The 8,543-nt window shown below is 37.9% G+C and overlaps 1 long non-coding RNA gene across 1 annotated transcript; it reads left to right on the top strand.

The window, feature by feature from the left end:
- Nucleotides 1–445: 445 nt before the first annotated feature.
- LOC141376704 (uncharacterized) lies at nt 446–7,862 on the top strand. Its single transcript, XR_012387436.1, has 3 exons — nt 446–928; nt 1,033–1,941; nt 2,253–7,862. It is a non-coding gene; the product is annotated as an uncharacterized lncRNA (long non-coding RNA).
- The last annotated feature ends 681 nt before the right edge of the window (nt 7,863–8,543 follow it).

Raw genomic sequence — 8,543 nt, 5'->3', positions numbered from 1 at the left:
AAAGGCCTAATTTTCACAGTGGATTCTTGTGTTCACTATATTTTTTAGACTGATGATCACAGCACTGAATGATTGTTGTAATCATTTTAATTGATTTCAAACATATTTTCTTATCACATTTTCTTTGCATCCATACTTTTACACAATTTCCCGGGTCTCACTTTACATTAGGCTGCCTTAACTGATGGTGAAAATAAGTATTGAACAAGCCACCATTTGACTTGACTTGAAATTTTCACCAGATGTTGATAGCAACCAAAGAAATGAATTCATGCAAAGAAATCAAATCTTATTAGTTTACAAATGATGTTTTAAGTAATACAACAAAATGACACAATAAATGAATACAAAAGTATTGAACCCAGACAGCAGCTGAAATCTCTCAGTAGTTATTCAGCAACTCCCCTTCATCATTGTCAATTAATATTAGCTTCTTCAGTCCAACATCTATATTATCAAGAGGAAACCTGGGTAGACATTTTAGTGTAAGTATTAAATATGCTTCAATAGTTTAGCACTTTCTCCTTGTGTCATTCCATTGTTATTACACATAACTTATTTTTCAGATATGCCTTTTAATGTTCGTATTTTTTAGTTTTTTAATAATAATTTTTTTCTGGGTTTTTAACTTTATTTGGATAGGAAAATAGAGAGAATTGACCGTGCTTTCCTACCTGTAGCTTATTATTTTTTGTTCCAAAACAAGGATTAAAACGGTTATATTGTTTATTTTGGTTTTTGATGCAGTTCGCTTTCACACTGCAAATTTTCTAAAGGGAACAACATAGTTAAAACAAGTCACATGTGAATAAACGCTCCCCAAATTAGTTAGAGTTTCAGGATTTATTAGTTTATTAGTTTTAGAATCCCACAAATCCTGCTTAACTGTCATACGTCTGATGAGCAATAAGATATTATAAGCAAAAAGGTGCACTTTTGACACCCACAAACAAAGTCACCAAATATATATATATATATATATATATATATATATATATATATATATATATATATATATATATATATATATAGATAGATAGATCAGACTTTCTCATACATAGTCTTATGTCAGTTGTCAAGGGTTGTTCAAATCTATCTATTGAAAAAATCTATTGCCTGTCATTTTTTTAACATTTAGTTTTTTCTTAGAAAAGTACATTTAAAAACTTTTTTTCAGTTTTCATCATTAATCATGAGCTTAAAAAACTGCGGTCAGATCATGAAGCAGATCAATGTTGATCTTTCTTTAGAGTTGTCAGTGCACAAATGAACAAAACAACGGGCCTAATACAATCTATTATGTGATTAAAAAATTGAAAGATTATCGGATGGTAATTTCAGTCAATTTTCCTAAGGGATAAACATCAGTCGATACTATTTGAGCATGCTTTTACTTTCGTATTAGTCATGAAATTCACATTTTCTGGAAGGACATCCCGCCCTACTCTAGCAGGGCAAAGGAACCAGGTTCCGAAACAAATGTTTAGTTGTGAAAACACCCGTAATATGTTAGACCCGTTTAATTCAATGTGTGTTTTGTTAATCGTAATAATTTGTAAAATCATGGACACACACAAAATAAACTAACTAAAACTCAGCAGTGTTGCCAATTATTTTCAATATTAAGATGCTAAGCTCTGCCCGAAAAGTTGACATATTACTGGGGTCATGACGTTCAACCGTTTTCGTTTAACAGCCTGTGGTTAGTAAAGGGGTACTTATATTTGCACTATGCTTTATGTATGCATGTGAACTTAACTAAATTCATTGCTGTTTAAATACAGTATATCAGTTTAGATGTGTAGTGAATTTGCTGTAATCTGCATTAATAAACTCAAACAAGTTTCAAAACTGTAACTTAGATATCTGTGATTGTGAACAAGAAATAAACGGTCAAATGAAATGTTTACATTTAAAACAAAGGCGAAGCAGATCAGTTAAGCAGGTCGCACACCAGAAGCGCCGCTCGGCGCCGCGACACGGCGCGTACATGACAGATTAAAGTATCGCACACCAGACGCGCACATTCGAATGATATTTAACATGAAACTAATCAGATGGCGCTCTGTGGCGCGGCTGAAAAATGAACTGCGTCCTGAGCCGTCGCCGGGCGCCGCCGACAGCCGCAGACTTGCGGCGCCGGTGTGTGTATCCTGATAGAAACCTATGATTAGAATTCTAAAATACGTGGCGCTGCGTGGCGCTGCGCGGCGCGCCGCCGAGCGTCGCTTCTGGTGTGCGACCTGCTTTAGACTGTACAAGGGAAATACCTCACACCCTATATACTAAACAATTTGCCAGTGGTACACAGAGGAGTGATCTGCTCTCAGGCTGCAGGTATGAGAGACTGCTGAGGAGTGGGCCGGGCAGGGGGGGAGTCAATGGCATCACCCGCAGCTTGTAGAGAAGAGTAGGAACAGTATAGTACGGACACATAAAAGTCTATAAAAATCTCCAGTCACACCAAAAAAAGTCGCCAGATTTTCCGCAAGTCACTTTTTTTGTAAAGTGGTCGCTACAGAGGTCTGCAAAGTCGCTAAATATAGCAACATTCAAACTCAATAAATAAATAACAAAAAATAAAACCCTCAAATTTCTTTGTGATCAAATAAGTAAGTGAAAAAATGATGAACACTAGACAAATGACTAAATATAAACACTATTTGTTAGGGCTGCCTGTTATTAGGCAGACACTTTTCACCCAAAAGCATCTCTCATTACATCACACTGAATCTCCCTTCAGCAATCTAAGACCTGTTTCTGCCCCGCTGGCTACTACAAATGACCCCTTAAACACATATCTGAAGCTCGGGTGTCCACCGGGGTGTCTGCGGCTACTGAAAACCCTCACCCTATAACACTGCCAAATTTGTACAAAGGGAATATTTCTTGACAAAGAAGTAAGTGATTGCGCTGATCAAAAGCTCTTTGATATTCAAATCATCTGGGTCAAGCAAGCGTTGGCTTTCTCATTGCGAGTCTGCGGAGCGTTTGCTGAGACAAAGCACTGCGCTTTAAAAGACCGAGGAACATGATGTACGCGCAGAATTCATTTGAATGCATTTGCACAAGGCTGGAGTTGAGTTAATGACTTAAGATCACACATGGGAGTCTCATGGAGGAAAACGACCATGCAGAATGAATGTGCTGACGATGAAATGTGCAGATCTCTCCCAAAATGTGTAAAGAATGTGGAGACTATTGTCATCTTTGGGCCGTGCCTTGACCCTCTTTTTGCCCTTTCTTTGGCTCTATGTGTGCGGGTAGCAGTGTGTTTCTAATGAACATAGCTGTCGCTCGGCAGGTTTCTGATTACTGCATAACTGCTTTCAATTAGTGCTGGGCACATTAGCATTGCCAGCATGAGTCACGCTGGGTTCAATCCTCCTTCCATTGCTCTCTCTCTCTCCTCTTCCCCCTTACAGTTTGAAACATTTTAATGGAAGGCCTTAATACCTATGATAAAGGTACATTATGCTTATCAAGTCAAGTCTAATCTTCAAAATATCTGTGCAAAGTGGAGTGAAGTTGAGTCAAGGCACTCTGGGTTTAAATTTGGATGCTTTGCGATTACATTTATTAATTTTGCACATGCTTTTATCCAATTGAAAGTCGCTCATCGTAAGAAGGTGGCCTAGTTCATAATTACTTTCTATTATGTTCAATTTCTTGCATGCAACTGGTGAAAAATATACAAATAGGAGAAAAACTCTTTATAAAGGAGTATTTACTTGTATGCATCTATTGAAAATACTTTATTATCCTGAACCATAAATTTTATTTTAAAATTAAATGTTGTATTTACAGAGTGGGAAATAAGTTTTCAAGATGTTATCCTTTTTTCCCTAAGAATAATATTTCTAAAGGACCAGTTGAAATGGAATTAAACTAGATTTTGGTAAAAACCTAAAGCAATACAAACAAAAAAAATATAACAAAAAAGAGACATGAAAGGACTGTTGTGTAATAATAATGTAATGACACAAGGAGAAAGTACTTTTGAAACGTATTTAATACATTATATACTGTAAAAGGTTCTTTGATGTCAGCTTAAAGACGCCTCTCATACGGAGAATGAGTTTTTCAGCAGACTTCAACAAAGTGTAAAAATCTTGATGGTTCTGCGGGTCTCGTTTATCAAATCTGAGCTTTATTATGTATTCTCTATTGGATTCGGATCAGATTATTGGCTGGGCCATTCTACAGCTTGGTTTTCTTTCTCTGAAACCATTTGAGAGTTTCCTTGGCTGTGTTTTGGATCAGTTTGGACTGAAGCATCTAATGTTAATTTACAATGATGATGTGCAGAGAGTTGCTGAAGAGCTACTGAGTGATTTCAGCTGCTGTCTAAGGCTTTCACTGCCTTTCTACACCTCTCTTTCTTCATTTGTTCAATACTTTTTCCTGCATCAGTCATTTTATTACACATAACTTCATTTGTAAACTAATTAGATTTGTTTTCTTTTTATATATGTATTTCTTAAGTTGATACCAAGATCAGATGAAAAATTCAAGTAACGACACCTTTGGAATTAACAAAAATATGTATGTTTCCTAAGAAATACTTTTTTCCTTCGCTGTATATAGACCTTTTCTTTCTTTCTAGATTTACAAATTATAGCTATGTGTTTTAGTAAAACATAATTTTAGTTTATTCAGCAAACTAATAATAACATTTCTTCAAAATAAAATAAAAATGTATTTTTACAACAACTTTAAAATATATTCCAATTAAAAAGAGTCCCTTTATGTAGAAATAATAGTGTTTTTTTCATCTTGGAGTTAATTTGTATTTCTCTTTTTAGATATTCTTGGTCATATAATGCAGCCAAGAATTCAGGAAAAACTCACAATTTACTGTACACAATTATACACCATAACACCCTGTACAGTACACTGAACAAGTGAGCGAGAGGGGGAGGGAGGGAGTAAGAGAGAGCGAGAGAGAGAGAGATAAAGAAAGGATAAGCTAATTCAGGCTGGCTTGATGACATGGAGCAGAAGTATACTGACTCTAGGCTTTATAATCACTCCCCAGGAGACTGCACAACACTTACTAGTGTGACAGAGAGAGAGTTATGAACACACTGCCATCCTACACATACACACACACAGACATACTGCACAAAACTGAACCATGTACAACAGTGGAAGGCAAACACACACGCACTCATGCACGCACGCACGCACGCACGCACGCACATCACCATCGATGTTGATATATTCACAACAAACACCAACATAGGAAGGAGGACAAACATATACTGCAAATAGAGTCAAGTCTGCAGCAGTCAGTGGAGCAGGGCATGTGCACACACACAAAGCTTTAAACAATTGCACATCCTAGAAACAGAGAAGGGTCTTCTCTCACTGCCATGATCTTATGCAGCTCATTGTAAATAGATATGGATATGATATGCTGCAAATAGTGTTCTGGTTGTAAAATAAATCACATAAGAGATTTGTTCATTAAAATGAGCCTTTTCATGCTATTACTTTATGTCTACAATGGCAGCGTCGGAAATCTCATACCTACATACTAAATAGTACGCTAAAAACAGTATGCGAAACCAAGTAGTATGTCCGAATTCATAAAATTCAAAAAACAGTATGTGAGAAGTATCCGGATGACCTACTATTTCTGGTGAGATTCTGAAGTGCGCATGCGATGCACGCTACACTATCCCATGATGCCCCGCGAGAGAATTCAGAAATGAGAGTGAAGCGACAAGCGGTGTTAGCTAGACCAGCAGGGGGTGCTCAACCGGCAGTCTGTGTGGGTCCTAATGCCCCAGTATATTGATGGGGACTCTAAACCACTCAGTGAGTGGCATCTTTTGGATGAAAAGTTAATCCGAGGTTCCGACTCTCTGTGGTCTTTAGAAATCCCAGAATGTACTTCGCAAATGGATTTGGGTTTAACGCTGGAATCCTGGCCAAATTTGCCCTCTGGCCTCTGTCCAGCATGGCCTCCTAACCATCCCCAAACTATAATTGGCTTCATCACTCTGTCTCCTCTCCACCAGTCAGCTGATGGGTGTTGTTTTCGGTCTGGTGCAATTCTGGGGGTTACATCGCATCATCAGAATGGATGCTGCACACTGGCGGTGGGTGAGAAAATTCCATAAAAATTGTGTAAAGCAATTTAAGTGTCCAGAAAAGCGCTGTATAATTGTAAGGAGTTATTATAAATATGTTCTTTCATAGCACTTTCTGCAACCAGTGTGAAAGCCATAAAGCCTTTTTTTTTCAATATATCATTTTGGACGATTTTCTTTTCATCCAAAAACCAAAGATATACATTTTTTGCAAAAAATAAAGAGCATCCCACATTTACATTTTTGTTTTGTGATGGGAGTTAACAATAAGGAATATTACTACAAAAGTCATCTAATATTTGAAAAATTGGCTATAAAATTACAAGTTGGTGCGTAGCAAAATCACCTCACAGCAAGAAGGTCACTGGTTCGAGCCTCAGCTGGGTCAGCTAGCATTTCTGTGTGGAGTTTGTATGTTTTCTCCATGTTCATGTGGGTTTCCTCCGGGTGCTCCAGTTTCATCCTCAGTCCAAAGACATGCAGTATACTGTAGGTTAATTGAATAAACAAAATTGTTCATAGTGTGTAAATGAGAGTATGGGTGTTTCCCAGTGATGGGTTGCAGCTGGAAGGGCATCCACTGCGTAAAACTATGCTGGATAAGTTTGTTGATTCATTCCACTGTGGTGACCCCTGAATAACAATAAAAGGACTGAGCCAAAAAGAAAATGAATGAATGAAGAAACTGAACATTAAGAAATCTATTTAATTTCTGGAGGACACAGTGGCTCAGCGGTTAGCACTGTCAGGTTTTGAGCCTCGGCTGAACCAGCTGGCATTTCTGTGTGTAGTTTGTATGTTCTCCTTGTGTTGGTGAGGGTTTCCTCTGGATGTTCCGGCTTCCTCCACAGTCCAAAGACATGCGCTATAGGTAAATTGAATAAACTAAATTACCTATAGTGTTTGAGTGTGTATGGGTGTGTATGATTGTTTCCCAGTACTGGGTTGCAGCTGAAAGGGAATTCAATGAGTAAAACATATGCAGATAAGTTTGTGGTTCATTCCTCTGTGGCGACCTCTGATTAATAAAGGGCCTAAGCCGAAGAAAAATGAATGAATGTTCTTATATGCAGTATGTTTTATGCCAACTCACTAAAATCAATTCAGTAAATTTATAGTAAATAAAACAGCAAAATGTAAACTATATAGGTAGATTCAGACCCTTTTCTGTGTTAGTTAATTGGAGAGGGATTACATATCTCCTGCTGAAGTCTACCATGAGCACAGAAAACAACAACAAAAACAACAACTATTTTTCAGTCTCAGAGGAGAAAGAGACATGCATGGTGGGTGTGGATATTTGCTTTTTCATGGAGGTAAACCTCATACTAAGAGAAGAGCACTCAAGCCTTTACATTACACTCCATCCAGATACCATTATAGGAAAAAAATGGAGGAATGGAAAAAGAGATGGAAGGTTTCAGATCATCACGAATGGATTTTTACAGGTGGACGGATGAATGCCTGAGTAGATGGGTGTATGAATAGACAGATCAATAAAAGGAATGGAAAGTACATTGCACTGGCCAATAATGATGTACAGAAAACAGCTTTTGTTCTTTGCCATCCAAAGAAAGGACCGCGAGGCTGGACTCCGTTAATACAACATTGTATTAATAATTTGGTTTCATGCAAGTATTTATGTGTGTAGAGAGCGCACTTCCTCGGGGAGGTTTTTGGTAGAACTAAATTAGCCTGTACAATTAAGAAATGTGTGCTGTGAGTCAAGGGAGTGATTTCAGCTCCCTCATCGCACACAGAGTCTTAAGCATGAGGGCTTGACCCCACTACATGCTCCATTCACTAAACACGCTAAGCCACTCATTAACTAACCACAGTGGGGCCTCTGTCACACAAACACACGCTGCAGAATATCAAACTGAAAACTATTAGGAAACACAATGCTCCTCCATTATTGTTTAAAATTGAACGGAATAATGAAAGCGCAGGTGCAGCGGTCGTGGTCTGAGGCGAGTGTTTACACTACGTTACTGGATGCAGTTCATTCTTCATTGAGGCTTTAACAGAAGAAAATGCAGCCAATTAATCTTGCTTTGATTAGGTTATAATGAGAGTTCACTGCCATCTCCAGTCCGGGTCACTTGTTTTTGCTTTGGTGGCCTGATCGCAAATTAGCAGCTAGGGAACCTTTGTCTTCTTTCTGGTCAACTGAGAATGCAAACTTTCACAATTAAGAGTTTAATTGTTCACTCATGTTCTCACTCAGCTGTAAATGCAATAATAAACCTACAATTCAACACACAAAGATGCACGGAGACCACGACAAGACTGGATATCTTAAAAAAAACATGACAGAGATTTTAACCATTAAGAGAAAGAGAGAGAGAGAGAGAGAGAGAGAGAGAGAGAGAGAGAGAGAGAGAGAGAGAGAGAGAGAACTATGAGAACTACTGTTCAAAATTTGATGCGAGTAAGATTTAATGA

The sequence above is a fragment of the Danio rerio genome, chromosome 11 (genome assembly GCF_049306965.1).
Source record: "Danio rerio strain Tuebingen ecotype United States chromosome 11, GRCz12tu, whole genome shotgun sequence".
In the NCBI taxonomy this organism is placed as follows: Eukaryota; Metazoa; Chordata; class Actinopteri; order Cypriniformes; family Danionidae; genus Danio; species Danio rerio.
The sequence above is the reverse complement of the archived record's forward strand: the minus strand, read 5'-3'. Positions and strand labels throughout refer to the sequence as shown.